Raw genomic sequence first — 23,255 nt, 5'->3', positions numbered from 1 at the left:
TTTCTTAATTATCCAATTAGCAAAGATTTTGAAAATTATTCAGTCTTGGCAAAGGTGAGGTGAGGTATATTCACACACTGCTTATGGGAGTATAAATCGGTGCTACCCTTCAGAAAGCAATTCATCAAAATATGTCAAGAGTCTTAGAAATGTTCCAGTCCTTTGGTGCAGTTTACACACCTTTAGGCATCTATCTCAAGGAAAATAATTTGAAATTTTGGATAAAGATTTATGCACAAAGATGCGTATCTTCCCACATTGGAAATAAGTTCAAGTTCAAGGGAGTTCAGTGATTAAATAAATAAAGGAATAGTTATTTGATGGAAGAATTTTTATACAGCTGTTAAAAGAGAAAAGAAATGTTTAATAATATGTTTTTTTTTAAAAAAAAATAAGTTAATAAAGTTGTATATACCATCTAGAAACAGTGTTTCAACTATGCAAGAATTCATCCTAACAAAAAAAGATAGGAAGGAAATACAGAAATCCAAAATGAAAATAGCACAATGTTCCTGTCTGTTTTGGGGGAAGTGCAGATTCTGGATGGCGTTTTCCTTCCTTCTCTCTTTCATCTCAACATTTCCTGCTATAGGCATATGTTAGTTTTCTAAATAAAAAACATATTCTTTAAATCATCATAAGATTTTACCCTCTGAGTGTCCCCAGGACACACACCCTTGAATCATGCTTGATTTCATCTATTTTTCCTCATCCTCATAATATCAGTTTTAAGGTCTACTTGAAGAGGAAGCTGTCCTGTAAACAATGGAAAAGCAGGTGATATTCTGTATTAAGCTCTAAGGAAACATCCTAGATGCCGCTCTGGGTACACAGTTCTCTTCGTATGGGAGCCTCTCTTTTGCTCTTCCTTCATTATACGTCAACCTGGAAAGAAAGCTTGTGGAATTTTATAAGTATCCCTCCCTTCTTCGTGCCTATCGCGTGTCACAAAAAACAGAGGCGATGTTTTGGAAGCCACACAATCCACTGATAATGGCCTGTCCACCTTCAAATGCGCCAAGAAGGAAATGAGGGAAGCAAGCCCAAAAGCAGGAAACAGAAAGCTTGAGTCAAAAAAGCAGTAAAACAATCCATATGGAAAACATATATACATGTAAAATAATCAGACCCCTGTTTCCATTATGGGGCCTATCAAATTTTTTTATGATGAATGAGCATTGGAAGAACATTTACGGTTTGTTCCTATTTAACACTTACTAATCATCAATTAAACTATCTCTGTATATAATGGAAAACAGACTTTCCTGTATTATAATTTCCAGGCTTCTAATCAAAATAAGTCCCCTGATCCCAAACCCTCTTAAGCCACTTTAGAAAAGCATTAAATAGTAGAATACAGACCTTAAAAAATTATAATAAAAATTGCTATCTTTTTCAATTTTATATTCGTTGAAAATATACTCTGATTCTCATGGTAGATAGAAACAGTTGACTTTAAAGGCTTTAGACATGATAATAGATACAATGTGCCATCAGTGATTGAGAGGCAAGAGGAATAAGCAAGGAAAGAGCGATCGGATACACTGGGGCAGGGAGTCCCTCAAGGGGGAGAGATGCCTGAAGAGAGAGGATTAGGGGAAAGGAAGAGATAAACCCAGGAAAATGAGCTGCGGTAGGTGGCCGGCAAGTCTGCAGCTGGCGTCTGAGAGTGGCCAAGAGAGAGAAGAGGAGAGAAAGTACTGAAGAGGGACTTGAGCGATTGAGGGGGCCTCGGGAGGGAACTGTGTTCAAAAGGTCCTGGGAAGTAGTCCAAGGAACCACACACTGGTTTAACAAGGCCCCAGTGGTTGCTAAGAGCGCGGATTTGGCATGGAGTCCAGGGCTGGGCTCGGAACCCTATAGAAAAGCAGTCATTCCAGTGAAGGCCAGGGCTAAGACTCAGTTGTCTGACCCAGAGGGGAGGGCAGGGAGGGGGGAGAGAGAGAGAGACGAGAGAGAGAGAGAGAGAGAGAGAGAGAGAGAGAGAGAGAGAGAGAGAGAGGTTCCTCATGTGCTCAGTTCTTTGTAAAATGGATCAAATTTGAATCAATCTCAGTGAGCAGGCTGTGTCCATGTGGTTTGCCTTTTCTCTAGGACTAGCCTTTGGGGGCCAATATTTCCGAGGCCTGCTTTGCTTTGGGGGCATCGCTGAACAATAGGTGATAAAAAAGAGAAGTGATAGTGAAGTTTCCGGGAATTCTGAAGCTCAGCATCACAGAGTGATGAGCTTTCTCATGCAACACCCTGGGAAGGTGCCCAGAAGCCGTATAAATTATCGCTTTCAGCCGCACTGTGTGAGCAGGCAGGAAGGGGCCTCGAGTGAACTGGGGGTGTGATGATGCTCAGCGCTGCATCGGCTGCCTTTCCCAGGCCACTCGGGCAGTTTTATCTATAAGTGGAAATTTTTTTCTCCTGATGGGACCATGAAGCCAAGGCTTTATTCTTGTGGTTATGGTAAGAAAAGAAGAAAACTCTGTCCTTTGAGTGATTTCTGTTTGAGAGTGCCTAACTCTCTTTTCACAAAGGCCTGCACCCCAGAGAGAGAGGAGCAAAATTCAGAATTGTGAGCAGAAATGCACCTACCTCCAACCTTCAGCTCTAGCCTGGCCTTCCTGCCAGGATATTGAGATGAGAATTTACAGCTGGTCCTCTGTGTCCCTGATTGGGCCCCTCAATAATCTCCCTGCTTTCTCCATCAATCAAAGGGAGTTAAGAACACTTGCCCCAGGGACAGGGAGCGGGTAGAAATTCATTCAAGCTTTTGCAACTAGGGCATAACTCCTTGGAGCTCTGTGCATAGCTTGGTGTGCCAAATGGAGGAGCTGTCAAGCTGTGCCAAGATGAAAAGATATAGGCCTGAGGAGATCTGTGAATAGAGTGAGAAAAAAAAGAAGTTGAGAGTCTTCTATTTTTACCTGGCAGTCAGGTGCTTCATCCTGGGACAAATGCCCAGCCTGGGAAAGGCCCAGGAGTCTCCCCAGGAACCCCACGTGTAGCTTCCTGTTGTTATCTATCAGAGAAGCAAGCGGGTAGAGGGTGTCCTGCTGAGAAGACTGGCTGTGAGATTTGCATGGGCAATCTAGAAGGAGAGGGCTGGATTGACATCTCCGAATCCAGGCTTGGCTTCCCCCATGAATTTCAAGGCAAAGTGGAATGATATTTTTTAGAAAGAGCATTGTGATAGCAGGATGGGGAATGAATAGTAGGAGGAGAAATCTGGTTAGGTGTTTAATTCAATAGACTGGACATGGATGATGAGAATCTAAAATAGGGGAGTGGCAATGAAGAGGAGAGGAAAGAGGGATGTTTGGAGAGATAGTTCAGAAAGAATTAACAGGATTGGTTGATCATGAAATATGAGTGTCGAGAGAGATTGAAATGCAAGATAACTCTGAAATTCCTAGCTTGGGTGGTGGCTAGAGTGGTATGTCCATGGACTGAGACTGGAGTTTGGTGGAACTGATGAGCTCAGATGGGGACCTGTTGAGCTGTAGGTGTCTACAAGATGACCAGGTGAGTTGCTATCCATAGCTCAGGGGAGGGCTGGGGCTGTGAACATCAGTTAGAGAATCATAAATACATTGTTGAGAGATATCTGAAGGGAACAGAGAAAATCAACCAGGGAGGGCCTTTAAGTCTTATTTTGGACAATGCCCTATATTTCAAAATTGTTTTTCTCTTTCTCACCTATGAATTAAAATGTTCAATCCTTCCATGCCATGATCTCAACACACTCTTAAGAAGAAAGCAGATGGCTATGTTATTTCTAACTAAAGGGTAAATGACTGATTTCTAGCTTGTTGAGGAGAAATTGCCTTTGAGGTCAAATCTAAAATCCCATACACCTGACTTGTTTGGCCCAGTGGTTAGAGCGTCGGCCTGAGGATGGAAGGGTAGAAGGTTCGATTCCCGGTCAAGGGCACATACCTCAGTTTCAAGTTTCCCATCCCTGATTGAGGCACGTGAGGGAAGCAACCAATCGATGTATCTCTCTCACGTTGATGTTTCTCTCTCTCTCTCTCTCCCCCCCTCCTCCCTCCCTTTCACTCTACCTAGAAATCAATGGAAAAAATATCCTCAGGTGAGGATTAAAATAAATAAATAAATAAAATAAAATCCCATAGGTAAGGGTGAAGAAAGGTACAGAAAAAAAATGTACATAACACTTGAACTGATCTCACCACCATTTTATAATACCCTCGGGAGGCATCTGGAACTGACATTATTAGTTTTATTACATAGATAAGTAATCTAAGGTTTAATAATTTAATGAATTAATCTAAGATTTAGATTTAGAATAATTTAATGACTTGTCTGAGTTGACATATGACAGAGTTGGGATTTGGACTCTGTTTCCCTAAATCCAATTTTAGTAATTTTTTTCTCTTATACTAGTCTGCCTTTCAAAAACAATATGTGGAAAGGCTAGTGTTCTTGAATGATGCTGAGAATTAAGAAGCAGCTTTCTTTCTTACTGTGAAGGGGAAAGAGGATGGTCAGTGAAAAATTTATGATGGCAAAAATGCCCAGGAAGCCACGTTTTGGGAGTATTTCTCCAGATTTGCTCTCTCAGAGAATTTCAAAGGTGGATGCCTATTTACCCAAAGGTGTGTGTTTCCACTGTTGAGTTGTAACAAGAGTGGGGCTTCTCAGGTCACAACACTCAGGTGCCCACTCTGTAGCTGGCCCTTTAAAGTCTGCCCTACCTTACCATTCTCAGCTGAACTGCAATAAATCTATGCATATTTTCAAGCAAAATCATTCAAATAGCAATGCTAAAACAAAAGACTAGCCTACTTTTGGAGTTATGTGTGTTGTAAATATTCCCTAGTTTTCAGTCCCAGAGTAAGCAGCATAGTCTTAATAAGTTTTTCATTCTAATGCCCTCTTATTTACCCAACCTGACTGGAAAAAGAGAAAGAGAAAAACCTTGACCTTTTGCAGTTTTTTAAAAGCGCATTTTATAGTCTGCATAATCAGGCCATGGCTGTTTCAGCTATATTTTGTCCTGTAATCGATGTTATAGATGGCTTCACCAGAGACCTGCAATGGGATTTTTATTTGATTTACATTTTTTACATTTACAATGCAATTTTCTCTGGCATGTTATTTTTCTTATAAGTTTCACTAAAACATGATGTAATAAGTAGATTACATTGCTAAATAAAAAACAGAAAAAAATAATAAATTAAACTAAAATCAAATGATTAATTTTTTTAAAGACTGGGTCGATATACACATTTGATTATGCTTAGGAACTGGAAAATTTAAAAGGATATAAAACACTAATAATTTTGAAATGGCGTTATAAACTGGCAAGATGTAATAGTAGAAAATGTACTTTGAAAATGAAGATCAGTTTCACCACAACTTCATTGGCATTTGAGCATTCAACAGATATTTATTAAACACCAAACTATAATCATGGAGCTGGGTACTCAGGATAAAGCCGTCAATCACACAGAAATAGTTTTATCCCTCATGGAACTTTTGTAACCTAGTAGTATACAGAGTGTGTGTATGTTTCTACACACACACACACACACACACACACACACACATATATATATATATACATGTTTATATTTAAACACACACATATGCATATACATTATGTACATAGTTACACATACACTCTACTAATTTATAAATTTAATGAGATTACATTATTAAAATTTTACCTGACATTTGATTTCTAGTGAGCTTAAATATTCTTTCACAATTTTTTGCCAGTTATATTTCTTCTAAAAAAACCCTGGCTATTCATAGATTTATTTACTTTTGGCTTAATAATTTTTTTATCAATTTTAATTATATATTTATATAATCATGTCATATTTACCAAAAATGTTTCCCAGCTTTATATACATATATATGAAACTTCTATCTCTATGAACATAGGTAAGTTATATAATCAATCCAATCAATTTCTCCTTTCTGACCTATGTTCTTATTTCCAACCTTAGAGAGTCTCACCCAACACCCTACTCCCCCTTCTTCCACCAGCCCGAGTCTAACAGAGAAGAAAGAAAGGAAGGACAGCATGTTCTGAGACCCTATCTCTATGCGAACTGACTTATGTGCATGTGGTACTTACCATGTATTATTTCATAAACAAAAAAAATTGGATCATAATATACCTACTATCTTGTAAGCTGGGATTTTTGCCTTGCCTTTCTTAAAATAATAAACATTTCCCCATGTCAATAGCTACATACGTAATCATGTTTGTTGGATACACACACACACACACACACACACACACACACACAGTTTATACCCTTCCATAAGTGAATGCTTAGATTTGCTTCAAATTAAAATTAAGGTTGAGATGGGCATCTTTGCTTATTATTTTTCTTTGGCTTTGTTCATTAAGATATATTTTTATAAGTATAATTTTAGAGTAAAAAATTGGGGGGTCAAAAAATATATATGTTGCCAAAATGCTCTCCCAAAAGATTATGCGTCTGGTAAGAGATGAGGGTCTGAAGGCAGAGAGAACTGGGAGAGTGTGAGGTCATAGGCTCTAAGATGAAACACGATGGCAGGTGGTGGCTGACGCTGATGGTTCAGGAGAGAAGGGGAAGCCCGGAGCTCCTGGGCAGGTTATAGGAGATGAGACCCAGTACACAGGCATTTGATAGGAACTAGGAAAGTGTATTTCGTTTACCAGGAGAGAAGGCAAAAGATAGAGGCACAGATACAATTAAAAGGACAGATTTGTTGTTGGAAGATGCATTTTCCTCTTCTGATTGTTCTCATTTCTCAGAGAAATAACAAGTGAGATCATCAGTTATGAGCGAGAAAGGGAGAACAGGTTTGAAGAGACAAGAGGTGTGAAATAACCTCCAAGAGAAGGAAAGGAAATTGAGTAGGGAGATGGAGAAAACTGGCTGAGGCGCGCTGAGGATCCGCCTAAGCGTCCTGGTTGTACATTTAGAGCAATTCCATGCGGCGCGGTGATGGAGTGTTCTCCCCTGGCCACGCTCTGCTCAGAAGCAGGAAACGGGGAGGCAGAGAGCTTCATTTAACCAGGGTTGTGGTTTTGCCAGGTGACTCTTAGAGAGAAAAAGGGGAAAGGATGTTTAGGTTGTATGCAAGGGATGGACAGAGCACGGAACTTTGTCTAGCTCAAGAAGATATAAATGAGATAAAGGAAAAAGAAGCAAGGGAAATGGGCTGAATGAAGTTCCCAATGGGGCAAAGAAATGTTGTGATTAGAGTACCGGGGTAATTATGTTGAAAAGCTAGGCGTGATTGTCAACAGAATTCTCTAAATCAGGATTTGGAGGTGTTCAAGATAATGATGAGGTCTAGAGTTGAACTACGAGAGTATGTGACTGAAGAGGATTGATTGAAGACATCATTTCAAGTAAAGAAGTTAAGATTCTGGGAGAACAAGTGGTTGAGTAGACCACCTACATGATGGTGGAAGTCACCAAGAATGATGACAGGACTAGTGACGGAAAGAGAGAGCGAGCCAAATGCTAAAAGCTTTAATGAGTTGTGTGACTGAAAGATCAGAGAATGGGTGAGAAGAAAGGGTAGAAAGTAGGTTTGTCCTAATGGTACATGCTTGAAAATATTTAAGGGTTTTGAAAGAAGATTGAAAAGATCTGGAAACAAAATGGCACTTCAGGAGGGCACCAATCATTATCTCTTGGGTCCACAGTATGGACACTGTGTGAGAACAAAGCAGGTCCCACTCGAGGGGGCTGCAAGAGAAGTAGCTGGAATCCACTTTCCTTGACCTATTTAGATAAATCATAAGATAAAGGAGAGAATCAGGCTTTAGATTAGAAGATAAAGGGGTGAATGTTCAGAGGAGAGACTAGGGATGTGGAAGATTATGTCAAAGAGAGAACATAAGTGACGGAGAGCAGAGTAGAAGGATTTAGAGGATGTGGGATGCAGACCTGAATATGTGGAGATAGTTTTGTGTTCTTTGATGACCTGGCTTCCTGAACTTCTGGAAGAGATTGAGGTATATGAGATAATAGCATTAGTCCTGATGGTTTCGTAGGGGAAGGTAGGTCATCAATTTCAGGTATAGTCTTTTTCTTGGTTATAATAGGGAGTGTCTGATAGTAAGGGTGTTGGTCTTACCATGGGCCTATAGAAATACAGAAAAGGTCCTGAAATCCAAGTGAGAGTAGTATTAGAATGTACTGAGCCACTCACTTTGCTCATTTCCCCCTGAGACTTTTCTTTGATATTCTGGTCTGTTTACTCTATTACATGTAATATAATATTATATTGCAAAACATAATATTTGATGTTAATAAATTCTTAAGATCGATTTGGAGCTTAGTAGAAAAAGATCAGAATCCTTCTCTTCCTTCCACTCAAAAATAAATATTCTCCCTCCTCTGAATTTAATAACCCTTTACTTGAACCTCTCTCCTATAACATTTTATCATAATTTTTTTGTGTGGACGCCTTATATCTATGACTTAAACAATTTTCTATTACTCTACAGTGCTCAACACTGTATCTTACATATAGAGGATCTTAAATATATATATAAATGTATAAGTTAAAAAAGCAACGAACAAGCTAGGAACCAGGATATCTGCATTAGAGAATCATTCTGCCTCTCACTGTGTACATAACCTTGAGCAAGTTATATAACTTCTCACATTTGCATCTGTAGGGTAGGAATAGTAATGGTCCTATCTACTTATAGGCTGCTGAAGTGGTAAGAAGTGTGAGAATTAGATGCAGCATTGGAAAGTGCTCTGAAAACTGATTTTAGACAAGCTATTTCAAAACTGACACTCAAAATAATATTATCATTCATTACAAGACAATTTGATAATTTGCAGGAGGCACTTTATTATATGTTCAACAATTCTTTTTTGGCTCAGACATATCTGGAAATAAAAAGACCGGATAGGACTTAGATAATAACTAGGCTCTCTCATTCTGCCATCTTTAGCATAATTCAGAAGACAGCAGCCTTGGGCAGTCTATAGCTTTCAACTCCAAATTCAAAAATAATTTCTCATGGCTTCATACCATACCTGAGATTCCAACATTACGAATTTATTCCCTGGGGTTAAATAATGTCTTTATTCTCCTAATTATATTTCAAAGAAAATAGAAGAATAGCACCGTATGCATGGCTTGGATTTGAATTCCAATTTTGTGATTTAGCGGCTCTATGACTTTCACAGAGTTTCCTAATTTGTAAAATAGATGCAGTGACAGTATCATCCTCCTAAAGTTTTCATGAAGACAAAATAAGCTAAAGTATATTTACGTAGCGTTTCGGTCTGGTATCTGGCTAATGCCAATCTCTCAGTAACTGTTAGGTATTTTTTAAGTCATCATAAAATCTCTAATAACATAGTGAAAATGATAGATGAAATAAAAAATAAAGATATAACACAGAGAATCAACAAATCCAAATGACTGTTCTTGGACAAAGATTAATAATACAACCAAACTTACGGGGAAATCGATCAAGGAAAAAACAGGAAGAAATACAAGAAATGCTGGAAAATAAAGAGGGATATAACCGCAAATACAGATTAAAATTTAATAAGAGAATATTGTTAATACTTAATGTCAATAAATTTGAAAAACTAGACAAAATGGATACATTTCTAGAGAAATATTGTAAATTACCAAGCTTAGGAAGAAACAGAAAGTTACAATATTCCTATAACCGTTAAATAAATTAAATCAGTAGTTTCTTCTTACAACAGGTTCAGATAATTTTATAAATGACTTCTAACAAGTTTCAGAGAGTAGATGATACCCCGAGTCAACCTAGAGAATGAAAGAATACTCCCCGAACGCATTGTGTGAGATGATTATAACTTTGATATCAGAATCAGCAATAACAATAAGAGAAAATAGAATTTCAGGTTAAGCTCACTAATAAACATAGATTCAATAATTTTACTGAAATAAAAAATTAAAAACCAAGCCCATTAAGACAAAAGAACACAATACAAAAGAATATGTCTAAAATGTTTATTCAAGCAATAAAAGGTTGGAACATTATAAATCTATGGATATATGGATATAATTTAACAAATGTACTTAAAGAAGAAACCTCATAGTCATCTTAATAGATGCAGATAGGGCAGTTGATAAAATTCAACAATCTCAGTAAAGTAAGAATTGAAGGAATCTCCCTTAACTTCATAAAGTGTGTCTACCAAAAATCATGGTAATACAGTGGTCCCTCGGTTTTCAAACGTCTCCGTTGACGAACATTTTGGTTTATGCCTCGCGGCTTCCGCTGAGGGCAGGATCCTGAGGCCTCGCTGTCAGCTGTGGATCCCTCGGTTTTCGAACATTTCAGAACTCGAACGGTCTCCCGGAACGGATTACATTCGAAAACCGAGGGACCACTGTAGTGAAAATAGAAGCATTCCATTTAAATTAGGAATAAAGTGAGGATACGTTCTGTTACTACTTTTATTCAACACTGTCCTAGAGATCTTAGCAGCAACAGTGAGGCAAAATAAAATATATAAATATATGGAACGGAAGTGTATTAGTCTGCTTGAGCCACTATAACAAAATACCATAAACTGGGTGGCTTAAACAACAGACATTTATTTCTCACAGTCCAAGATCAAGGCGCTGGCTAATGCTCCTGCTGAGGGCTCGCTTCCTGCCTTGCAAACGGCCATCTTCTCTTGCTGTGTGCTCCCGTGGTGGGAGAGGCAGAACAAGCTCTCTGGTCTCTACTTCTTATAAGAGTACTAATCCCATCATGAGGACCCCAGCCTCATGGCCTCATCTAAACCAAATCACCTCCCAAGGGCCAGGTCTCCAAATTACATCACATTGGGAGTTAGGGCAGGGGACACACAATTAGGTTCATTGCAAGAAGATAGCAAAGCACAGAAAAGCAAAATGTATCTACATAAGAAACCAAAATGGATCTACAGACAAAGACTTAATAACTGTAATAACTGTGATTATCAAAAAGGCTGGAATGAGATCAACAAGCAAAACTGAGTCACATTTTATTCCACCAGAAACAAACCAACAGTAAGTATTTTGAAATATAGAATTTAAAATAACATTAAAAATCACACAGCACAAAGAATACATCTTAGAGAGTATGTGTATGAATTCATAGAGAAAATTAGAAAACTTTATTAAATAACATTAAGAGCATCTAAATAAATTCTACAGAGATGATATTATACTAAGTAAAATAAATCAGACAGAGAAAGACAAATATAGCTGACCCTTGAACAACTCGGGAGTTAAGGGCACTGACCAGCCTCTTTCCAGCAGTTGAAAATCCACATATAACTTTTGACTCCCCCAAAACTTAACAGTAGGCCCTTGGTATCTGCTGGGGAGTGGTTTGGGGACACCCTACAAATATCAAAATGTGTGGATGCTCAAGTCTCTTATATAAAATGGCATAGAACAATGCATACACTCGGCCCTCCACACAGCAAATTTTCAACCTCAAACTGAAAATATTTTTTGGATCAACAGTGGGATGAATCCACAGATGTGAATTCTGTGGATATGGGGGGCTGACTGAATTTACTGAAAAAAATCTGCACGTAAGTGGACCCGCACAATTTAAACCTGTGTCATTCAAGGGCCAACTGTACTGTATGATCTCATTTATATGTGGACTCTAAGAAAACAGAACAGATTGGTGGTTGCCAGAGGCAAGGATGGGGTAATGGGAGAAGGCGGCAAAAAGGTACAAACTTCTAGTTATAAGATAACTAAGTTCTGGGAGTGTAATTAATGGTGACTAAAGTTAACAACAGTACAGCATATATTTTAAAGTTGCTAAGAGAGTAGCTCTTAAAAGTTTTCATCATAAGAAAAAAATTGCAATTGTGTGAGGTGATGGGTGTTAACTAAACTTATGATTTTTTGCAATATATTCATATATCAAATCATTATGTTTTACACCTTAAACTAACCCAATGTTACTTGTCAATTGTATCTCAATAATACTGGAAAATAAATGAATAAATTAATAGATAAAAATTTAAAATAAAAAACTTAAGTTCAGCAAGGGACACTGAACAAAATTGATAGACATATGATATAAAAGAAGATACTTGCACTTAAACAGACAGGGGATTAATATTGAGAATATGTAAGAAAAAAGTAACCCTAATGGGAAAATGGTCATTCTCTATGAACAACTAAATGACAGAAAAGGAAACCCAAAAAAGCAAGTAAGCACGTCAAGAGTCTCAAAGTCATTAGTTACAAGGAAAATAACCTGTTATAACTATAAGATTGGAAAGTTAGATGATGCAACGGGGAAGGTAAAGATTAGCAGCTATGCACTGCAGGCAGCTGGGGAGCAATCTGTCAGAACAGGGCCATGCCCATCGTGGGCATGCTCCGTGACACAGCGTCCCTGTCTCTGAGGGTATTGCCCCAAAGAAACTCACCTACACAAGCCTGTATGAGGCTATTCATGGGACCATTATTTGTGTGCATATAATGGGCTGGAGTGAATTGATGGTAATCTGGGTACTCAGAACTGGGGGAGTGAGTAGGTAAAATAAGGCAGCTTCACAGGATGGAGTTCTAAGCAACAGGTAGCAAGAACTGCCTAGATATGCATATAAGCGCTTTACGTGTATCTGAAAAACAGGACTGAGACTCAGGAAAAAAGTAAGAAATGATATACAGAAATTAAAATACATACAAAAGCAAATGTTACCAAAACTCATATAAATGAAAAGATTGACATCAAACAAATCAGCATGCTTGCCTATGGGGGGAAGGGGGGGAATGGAGAGAGGGAAGGAGGAACAAAGGACTGAAGGAAGCGTGTTCAAGGATCCAATATTCAATATTGTGAATATACTCATTCTCTCCAAATTGATTTATAGGTTCAATAAAATTCTAATATTAATTTCTGTAGGGTTCTTAGTGAAACTTGACAAGTTGATTCTAAAATTTATGTAGAAGCAAAAAAGTTAAGAATGGTGACCGTACTCCCCGGGGCAAATATAAGGCCAGGAGACTACAAAAATCATGACTTACTGCACAGCTTTAACAGTCAGGAACATGGTCCTGGCACATGTAGCAAACACACTCATGGAATATAATCTAGAACCCAGAGAGGAATATAAGAGGGAACCCCACATATATGGAAACCTGGTATATGACAAAAGGGGGAGAGGGGAACATGTATGCAATGAATAGTAATGTGATTAGGCACTTGATTATCCATTTGATAAATAAAATTCCTTCCCATGCCATGTACAAAACCCAGATGTACTAAAGACTTAAGTGTGAAAACAAAACTTTCAAACTTTTAGGATACAAAATAGAGTATCTTTATAATCTTGATGTCAGGCACAATTCCTTAAACAAGATAAAAAAGATAATTATAACCAAAAAATATTGGTAACTTTTACTGCACTAAAATAAAAAAGTGCTATTATCAAAGGGCTTCAAAAGGAAGGTAAAAAGACATTTATCGCATGTAAAAACAACAAAGTGTTAGAATATAGTGGGGGGGGGGGGTTAAATGATATGCACTAACAAGTAAAACATAAAAATCCCAAAGGAAAACAACCCAAAGATATGAATTCCAAAACAGAAGTATGAATGGCCAATGAACATGAAAGGTGTTCAGGCTTGTTGGTATTCAGAGCAGCACAAAGTAAAATCCTAACAATGTTCTATTTCACACACATCAGACTGGCAAACATTCTCGTCTGGCAAGGATGTAGGACAGCCCGATCTTTCCTTTTTTGCTGGTGGAAATGTACGTGTGTATGACCACTTTGGAAAGCAATTTGGTGTTAGGCAGTAAAACTGATGGTAGGCCTAAGCCGTGACCCTGCTCTGTCACACATATTTTGTGCCCTTGAGAGATTGTGCGTGTGGACACCAGGGCACAGGCAGGAGAGTGTTCACGGAAGCGCTGCTAGCGTTAGCAGGGGCAGGCAGAAAGGGCTCGCTGTCTGTGAAGCGGCAGAATGGGCAACGAACTGGGATGCAGTCAGCATCAAACGCTCCACGGGGAAAATGAGCTACATTCACTCATTCATACTACACTCAGCTGCGTTCATAATACATACAACACAGAGTAGCGTGATGAACCTCAAAAGCACGCGGAGTGGAAGCAGCAAGTTGCAGACAACCACATTAACTATTGTATTTCTGTAATTTCTAAAAACAGAAATGTAACAGTGCTTGTTCAGGGATACTCCATGTATAGCAAAGCACAACAAAATGGAAGTTACAAACATTAGAAAGAAGGGAGGAGAACGGAACTGGGGGGGTGTCAGAAGTACGAAGAATTTTCTTCTGTTTTCTATCTTTTATCTCTTAAGCTGCGTGCTCCGTACATGGGTGTTCACTTATTTTTCTTTTTGCTATATAGTTACACCTACATATATAGACACACAAAAATGTGTATGTAATATGTTCATTCACATATTTATGTTATTTTTATTATATTCACTTCTTTACTTTTTAAATAATACATTTTTTTATTTTTTAGTTACAGTTGACATACAAATTCACTCTTTTGTATGTATGTAACATTTCATAGTAAAAACACAAAGAAAGAAAGAAGAGAGTGAAGCTTCCAGTTAGCATATAAACGGTTTCCAATATAAGCTAGGACTACTGATGATTAGGCACGATTTCTCCCCTAAGCCTGGAGTTCACCTTACCCTGTGACTTTATACCAAAATAATTCCAAAAAACCTGTGACTGGGAATACACACATTTATACAGGCGCACACACACACACACACACACACTGCAGCCACAGTTGTCACCTTTCTTTCCCCCTCTCTAGCTTCACTGCTGAAACTGACAAATTAGCAGGCTTCCATCACAGATGGAGGGGGGACCATGGGGAACAAAGCCAGCCAAATTGCTGAACCATCTAGATTTGCTTTTAGACCTGCCAGAGGGGCTCAGGCACTGGGAGGGGAAATTTGGCAGACCCTGGAGGGTTTTCATGCAGGAGGGAGCTGTTTGAAGAGCTCTCAGGAATGCTGGCCTGTGGGGAAGGCTTGTGCGGAGTTGACCTTCTGAGAGCAGTATCAGGCATATCAAATCCCCTCACTGTTCTGAGATTCCTTCTTCCGTTTGACATTGCTAAAAATGGAATCAGCTGCAAACAGTATGTGACTGTGTATGGTAATTTGCATAAAGCTTGTTAAGTGTAACATTTAGCCAGAAACATGGTATGGGCTGGGATCAAAATATTATTTTTAAGATGAAATGGAGTAGCATTCTGGCAAGGCAGTGCAGTCTCGGAAGATTGCCCAACCCTTTTAAAATGGCTCTCTCCCAATGTACCTCTGCAAACCCTTGCAGTGGCTAAGCAGGCCTTTGCAGTAGCTTTCTATGCTGGAGGTAAAGACACGTCACTCAGCTACAGGCAGTCCCGGGTTCTACGTCTTACCAACAGGACCCTGTCAGTTCTGCAGCAGCGGCCCGTGAAATCCAGGAGAACTGGGTAGATTTTTAGAGTAAATCCAGCTTGTGAAGTTACTGTGTTCTTTCCACAACTTTTTTTCTTGTGAATTGAGACCACATGGCATAGAACAAGTTGCATTTAGGCCTTTTATTAAAACACAGTATTGACATGATTTGTCTGCCTTTGGCGCATAGTCAAATCTACCTCTGCTAACAAATGCGCTTCACTTTAGATGTTTTGAATTAAAGGCACTGGAAAACCTAGGAGTCCAACCCATCAGCTGTAATAAATTTGTATTAATTCCAAGAACTGGAAAGCTTTTAAAGAAAAAATTGCTCTTTGGGTTTTTTCCTAGTCATTCATGTGTGTCACCGGATATAATAAAATCATACCTCATTGTGTTTAATTTTGTCACCATGAATGCTGACCTTGAGGGACATGCCATAGCGTGTCTCACTAATGGAATCAGCTTGAGTGAGGGCTATATTTAATATAAACTTGGTAAATGGTTAGCCTGACCTGGACCTCAAGTTGGTTTTTGGTGTCTTAGTCTATTTGGGCTGCTTTAACAAACTATCATAGACTGGGTAGCTTATTAACAACATAAATCTATTTCTCACTGTTCTGACGGCTAGAAGTCCAAGATCAGGGTGCAGTACGGTTGAGTGAGGGTCCCCTTCTGGGTCACAGGCATCTCATTTGTTGTATCCTCACACGGTGAAGGGGGGCCAAGCTAGCTCTCTGGAGCCTCTTCTGTAAGAACACTAATCCTATTCATGAGAGCTCCACTCTCATAACCTCCCAAAGGCCCCACCTCTAATACAATCACTTTGGGCATCTTAATTAGGCGGCGATACAGACATTCAGACCTTAGCACTTGGGTTTCCCCCCAACCTCTTAATTGCTTTCCCTAGATGCTTCATACAAATTAGAGAAAATTTCCAAAGTAAGGGAAAGGAGAGATTAAAAATGGAATATAAAAAGGAAGGAAAGAGGTCCTGGCTGATGTGGCTCAGATGGTTGGAGCATCATGGCCCGGTGCTCCAAAAGGTGGCGGGTCCGATTCCCAGTCATGGCACATGCCAGGCTGCGGTTCCGTGCCCGGGCAGGCACATAGGGGAGGCAGCTGACTGAGGTCTCCCTCTCACATCAGTGTCTCTCTTACACCAACGTCTCTCTCTCTCCCTTCCTCTCTCTTAAAGAAAGAAAGGAAGGAGAAAGAAGAGAAGCCAGAAAGACAGGGAGGGATAGAAGATGAAGAAGAAACGAAGGAAAGTATGACAGAAGAAAGTGGAGGAGAGGGAAGCAGGAGAGGAAATAGCAGAGGCGAAACATCCATTTAACACCCCGAACTGAGCAGGTTCCCTTGAGCCTCAAGGAGGCTCCGGGCGACTCTGCCTCCTCCCTTTGGTGGGAGCATCAAGTCAGGGGTTTCTCTGTAAATTATTTTTGCTTTTTTATTCCCTAAAAGAAAGCACTCTATTAGATTAACAAGTAATTCGAGCTTGGGGGCCTGTGAAGTCTAATTAAGATCCAGTTCCCAGCGAGAAAGGGGAAAGGCGTGCTGTATCCTGAGCCCATGGGCTCATGCTTGACCTTTTGACCTTTCAGCAATGATCGTAATGGCCTAAAACGGACAGCTCTCAGCTGAGGTTTGCAGAAACAGAATTTAATCTGGAAGGTATATGATGTATTCCCCCCAATGAGTTTTTTTTCTTTAATTTAAACACACTCACGCAAAGTGCTAGAATTTAAGGCTTTTCAAGTAATTAAGCAGAGGCATGTTATATATCATTGGATCTTTCCATCGCCCAACAACATAGCTGAGTTTTCAGGCCAGTGGTGACAACCTGTAGTGATCTCTGTAACAGGGCCATTCCACCACATAATCACTGGCTCCTTGGCTTTGGTGCCCATCTTTTCTTTGTGTCAGCAGCCCTGAATGACAGTGTCACTCTTTCTTTCTTATGGCTCTGAGGACAGGTAGATAGGGAATTCATTATTTATTTACTTAACAAAAAGAAGAGCTCATTTCAAAAGGACACAGTGCAGGGGAGCTGGGCTGTATGTGATGAGCTTTTTTGAGGATTTACATACTCAGGAAGGTAAACAGGCAGTCCATCTGTTCCATGTTATTATTTCATATCTGAACAATGCCTCTCTTTTGTCCGATTTGAACCCTGGAATGTTCCTCTTAATTTTATAGTTTTGTCATTCCCATAGGAGGTACATCCTTAGCAATGTCACCAGAATGAAATGGTGAGAGATGGATGGTGTCCTTTGCCAATGACATTGGAAAGGAGAAAAAAAATTCATGAATTTAACATTTACTTAATTTTAGATTATTAGAACACTATGAGAGTATTATTTAAGGGAGATAACAAAGGGTCACACATGTCTCATTTACTTTGTGCCCCTCACTGTACCCCACATCTTTACACACTGTGTCCTCACCTCAAATCCAACAGGTAAGTATCATTATCCCCATTTTACAGATGAATGGCCTGAAGCTTAATTAAAGAAGTTAAGTGACTTGCCAGGTCATTAGCTAGTAAGTGGAAGAGAAAGGATTTAAATTCCGGCTGATGGACTCTAAAATGACACTCCTTATCTCTGCCTGATTCATGTCCTGAATTCGACTGGGTTCAAATCCTGGCTCAGCCATGCTGCACATATCTATTACTGATATATGACCATAAGCTGGTCACTCAACCTCTGTACTCAGTTTCTTTATCATAAAATGCAAATAATTATAGGAGCTACCATCCTAGAGCTGTTGTGAGAATTAAGTGAATTGATAAGAAGTTAAGTGCCTAGAACAGTGCACTTAGCCATGCTCATGGTAAGCCCTCATAAATGTAGCTATTAATAAAAATGTTTGTAATTAATATATATAATCACCCTTCATTGCATGGCACTTGTTATTTTATCCTGGTTCTAACAAATCTATTGTACGTGTGCCTTTTATTGAAAGCCTACTCAAACCTGCTTTGGAAGCAAAATGGGTGTAACGAATGCTTGAATTAATTCCACATTTCGCTGCACTGAAGGGCCTGTTGCAGAATATTTGCCCTGCCCCCCTACAGGGGACCTGAGCAGGGACTGTCCATGAGGACACCATCTGGTGACCCTGAAATGGTGCCCTCACAGCATTCCATCACCAGGAAGACAGGCGACAGATGATTAGTGAAAATAAAAATTTAGTTGGAAACTAATTGGGAATGATTCTACTTTCACATATGGGCAAAGCCTGACTGGAACTAGGGAGATCTTCCTTTCTTGGTTTCCTTTCAAGGTCTTGCGAAAAGCTCTGAAAAACATCCCATGCCATCTGGCCTAATTTTTTTTATAATTGTGACTTCTAAAAGTAAATATGGTCAAAGAAGGTATTTGGAATAAAAGAAACTAATAAAATTCTTGTAACATCGTGAGGTTGCCCTAAGTGTCAGTCACTTATTTATTCATTTCTTCTTTTACTCTCTTAATCATTAATTCTAAAGCACCCATTCTGTACAAAGAAGTGTGCTGGTGTGGGAAATTCAAAGATGAATATCTTATAAGTGACTATTTATTGAATCTCTGCTTATTTAGCACACTATGAGGAACAAAAGGCCCTATGCTAGAGAGCTCAAGCAAAATGAGAAGTTTATTAGATGTAAATAAAACGTCCACTGGTAGATCTCATCCTTCAACAGGGCTTGATCCAGAGCTCAGGTGATATCACCAAGGTCATCTTCCTCTCTCTCTGCTTCTCAGTCCTGCTTCCCTCTGAGATGGCTTTAGACTCTGCAGACCTCCAGGACACCCCATCACAGCTTCAAGACTGAGGCAGGGAGGGCACTTCTCTGTGCCAGTTCCTCCAGCAAAGTCTCAGGGTTCACTCTAATTTGGTGTGTTTGGCCTGACTCGAACCACATGCTCATCTCTGACTGGCTAGACTTGGCGCATTTGTTCTCCACTGGAGTCTGGAATTAGATTCACGGAAAGGTCATGGATTGTGAGGTAGAAATGGATGGTGCCCAGAGGAAGACCAGGGTGTTGTAACTGGAGAAATGGAAATGCAGGGAAAAGAAATGTCCATTATGATTGGCTGGCATAGCAAACTCTCCAAATCTATTTTTCTCTGATTTTTAGTTGGGCTCAAGGCCACGTAGATAAAGAAATAAGCTCCAACTTCCCCTGAAGCAAGCTTGGTTATAGGACTAGGTTATGCGATGTAAGCAGGAGGGTAGGACAAATCTTCCAGGTATCTTCCTTAAAAGAAAGCAGGTGCTTGCCCTTTGCACTTCTCATCTCCATCCCTTCTATCACCCGGCCATGCCCTAAACCAGAGGCAGATGGCCATACCCTAGGGCCAGCTAGAAGGTGCCAAGAAATGCCAAGGCCAGAATTCAAGCAGAGATTGGTTTGACTTTAAGTCTACTGTTTTTTCCACTGAGCCATTTTATCAGGGATTTGGACACAAAGAGTTTTCTCAAACACAGATGTAAGACAAGTATATAATACACAAAGAGACATCCGAATGGAGTCTGAGCAAGTTCACAGCTCAGTATTGACTTTGTGGAGTGAGAAGTGACTTTGGAGTGAGAAACTTCCCTACTTGCTAAGTGCAATTATGGGCAAATAAAGAAAACTTCCTAAGTCTCAGTTTCTACATAGGTAAAGTAAATAATGACATTGCAAAGATATAATGAAATAATCAATGTAAAGTGACTAGAACGGTTCCTGGCACAAAAATTGTGGTCATTCTCTGCCTTCATTTCCTCCTCTTTTTACTCCTCCAAGTTAGAATGTGATAAGTACCCGAAGAAAAGCAATAAATGTTTTAAAGGGAGAAGTTAGTTTGAGTCTTAAAAGAAAATGGTATTTCAGGGTTTTTTTTGTTTTTTTTGTTTGTTTGTTTGTTTGGATATTCAGGTCCTATTCTTAGAAATTCTGGGGCTAGGTCTAGAAATCTGCATTAAAAAGTATCTGTGACCCAGCCCTGTGTGGCTCAGTTGGTTAAGCATCATCCCATGCACCGAAAAGTCGTCGGTTCAATTCCCAGTCAGGGCACATGCCCAGGTGGCGGGTTCAATGCCCAGCTGGGGAGTGTACAGGAGGCAGCCAATCGATGTTTCTCTCTCTTTTTCCCTCTTCCTTTCTCTCTCTCTGAAATCAATAAAAACATATATACATTTTAAAAAGTGTCTTTGTTGATTCTTCTTCAGGTAAACCATAGATCATATTTTGGGAAATGATTGGTTAGGAGATAACATTGGAGAAGTAGGTGGAAAAAAGGAAGGAAGAAATGAAGAAAGAAGAAAGGAAAAAATATAGGATGAAGGTAAATATTGGAAAAACTAGAAATGCTGAGCTACAAAATTTGAACTCGATAGTTAATGGAGACATTTTATGTTTTTGAATAGTTTCTAATCCAATCTTTGAGTTAGAAAAGATAATCTGATAATTGTATGTTGAAAGACTTGAAGGAAGATAACTGAATTAGGAAGCTCATATGTGTGCTGTTACAAGGCTAGGTAACAGAAAGAACTCATAGAAATTAGAAAGGTTTTAAAAATGCTGTTTAGGAGATGAATGATGAGAAAGTTGAGCCTGTGTACATTCCATTTAAGAGGCCATCAGGACATGTAACAACCAGTGAAAAGGCAAATCTATAGTTATTTAAGGAGAAGTTAATAAAATTTTATGTCACTGAGCCAGCTTTAAGCATCCTTCGTGGTGTGCTGGTCTCTTCCTCTTCTGCTGGCTCAGCTATAGTGGCTGTGAAGACCCTGAACCCCAAAGCCAAGGTGGCCTGAACCCACGCAGGTTGGCAGTCAACATCAGCATAGCCCGGGTGCTATAGGACGAGCTGAGGACCAACTTGGGACCTAGGGGCACCATGAAGATGCTTGTTTCTGGTGCTGGAGACATCAAGCTTACTAAAGATGGCAATGTGCTCCTTTATAAAATGCAAAACCAACACCCAGCAGCCTCCTCATTAGCTAAGGTAACAATAGCCCAGGATGACATAACTGGTGATGGTACCACCTCCACTGTCCTAACCATTGGAGAGCTACTGAAACAGATAGATCTCTACATTTCTGAAGGTCTTCATCCCAGAACAGTAACAGAAGTATTTGAAGCTTTAAAGAAAAGGGCCTTTTAGTTTTTGGAACAAGACAAAGTAAGCAAAGAGATGGACAGAGAAATACTCATAGATGTGGCCAGAACATCTCTGCATACTAAAGTTCATGCTGAATTTGCTGATGTCTTAAAAGAGGCTACGATTGACTCCATTTTGACCATTAAAACACAAGATGAACCTATTGACCTCTTCGTGGTTGAGATCATGAAGATGAAATGTAAATCTGAAACTGATACAAGCTTAATCAGAGGTCTTGTTTTGGACCATGGGGCATGGCATTCTGATATGAAAAAAGAGAGTAAAAGATGCTTATAATCATCACATGAAATATGTCATTAGAGTATGAAAAAACTGAAGTGAATTCTGGCTTTTTTTTACAAGATTGCTGAAGAGAGAAACTAGTAAAACCTGAAGGGAAATTCACTGAAGATAGAGTTAAAAAAATAATAGAACTGAAAAAGAAAGTCTGTGGTGACTCAGACGAAGGATTTATTGTTCTAATCAAAAGGGAACTGACCCATTTTCCTTAGATGCTCTCGCAAAAGGAGAAACATGGAAAGGCGGACTCTTGCTTGTGGGGTGGTGTGGCTCTAAATTCTTTTGATGACCTACATCCTGATTGTTTTGGATAGGCAGGACTTGTCTATGAGTATACCTTGGGAGAAGAGAAGCTCGCTTTTATTGAGAAATGTAACAATTCTAGCTGTCCCATTATTGATCAAAAAACCAAATAAGCACACATTCACCCAAATCAAAGATGCAATAAGAGATGGCTTGAGAACTGTTAGAAGTGCTATTGATGATGGCCGTGTAGTTCCAAGTGCTGGTGCATTGCAAGTGGCAATGGCAAAAACCTAATTACATATAAGCCCAGTGTAAAGGGCAGGGCCCAACTTGGAGTTCAAGCATTCGCTGATGCCCATGTGCTCACTGTTCCCAAGGTTCTTGCTCAGAAGTCTGGTTTTGATCTTCAGGAAACACTGGTTAAAGTTCAAGCAGAACATTTGGAATCAGGTCAACTTCTGGTTGTGGACCAGAACGCAGGTGAGCCAATGGTGGCAGCAACAGTAGGCACGTGGGACAACTATTGTGTAAAGAATGAGCTTCTCCACTCCTGCACTGTGATCGCCACTGACATTCTCCTGCTCGATGAGATCATGAGAGCTGGAATGCCTTCTCTAAAAGGTTGAATTGAAGCTTCCCTTGTATTATCTGAATCATGAAGATGCTACAGAGTGGTCCTAAGTATATCTGTGGAATTTTTGTCCAAGCTTCAAATGATTTTCAAAGGAATTTTCTTTTTCCATATGAAGAAAGGAGAGAACGCTGGCACCTATTAAAATTCCAATGTCTGAAATTATAATTACAGTATTTTTTTCATTGCACTCAGTGTATACACATAAAGCAGGCAGTTTTTACCCAATGCACAGGATGTTATGCTTTAGCTTTTGTGATTAAAAAAAAAAAAACATGTTAGAAAAGCATTTATCTACCTTATTAAACATCCCTTGGAAAACAAAATACCACAGAATAAAATTTCATGTGATTCCTCAAATTTTGGAACTTAAAAAAATAATAACAATAACACCAGCAACAACGACAATAATAATTTGGGCAAAAGTTATTATCGTTATTTCTATTTAACTCATTCAACCACCTTGGGGTCATATGGCGAGGTTCAAACTGTCATCACTATTAGTTAGCAAGTAACTGAGC

General features: G+C 39.3%; 1 pseudogene; it reads left to right on the top strand.

Annotated features, from left to right (window-relative positions):
- The window catches only part of LOC107536095 (T-complex protein 1 subunit zeta pseudogene), a 28,407-nt pseudogene extending 5,678 nt beyond the window's left edge, over positions 1-22,729 (top strand).
- Positions 22,730-23,255: the final 526 nt, after the last annotated feature.

This window comes from Miniopterus natalensis, chromosome 1, assembly GCF_054644295.1.
Source record: "Miniopterus natalensis isolate mMinNat1 chromosome 1, mMinNat1.hap1, whole genome shotgun sequence".
In the NCBI taxonomy this organism is placed as follows: domain Eukaryota; kingdom Metazoa; phylum Chordata; class Mammalia; order Chiroptera; family Miniopteridae; genus Miniopterus; species Miniopterus natalensis.
Note: the sequence above shows the minus strand (reverse complement) of the source record. Positions and strands in the feature narration are given on the sequence as shown.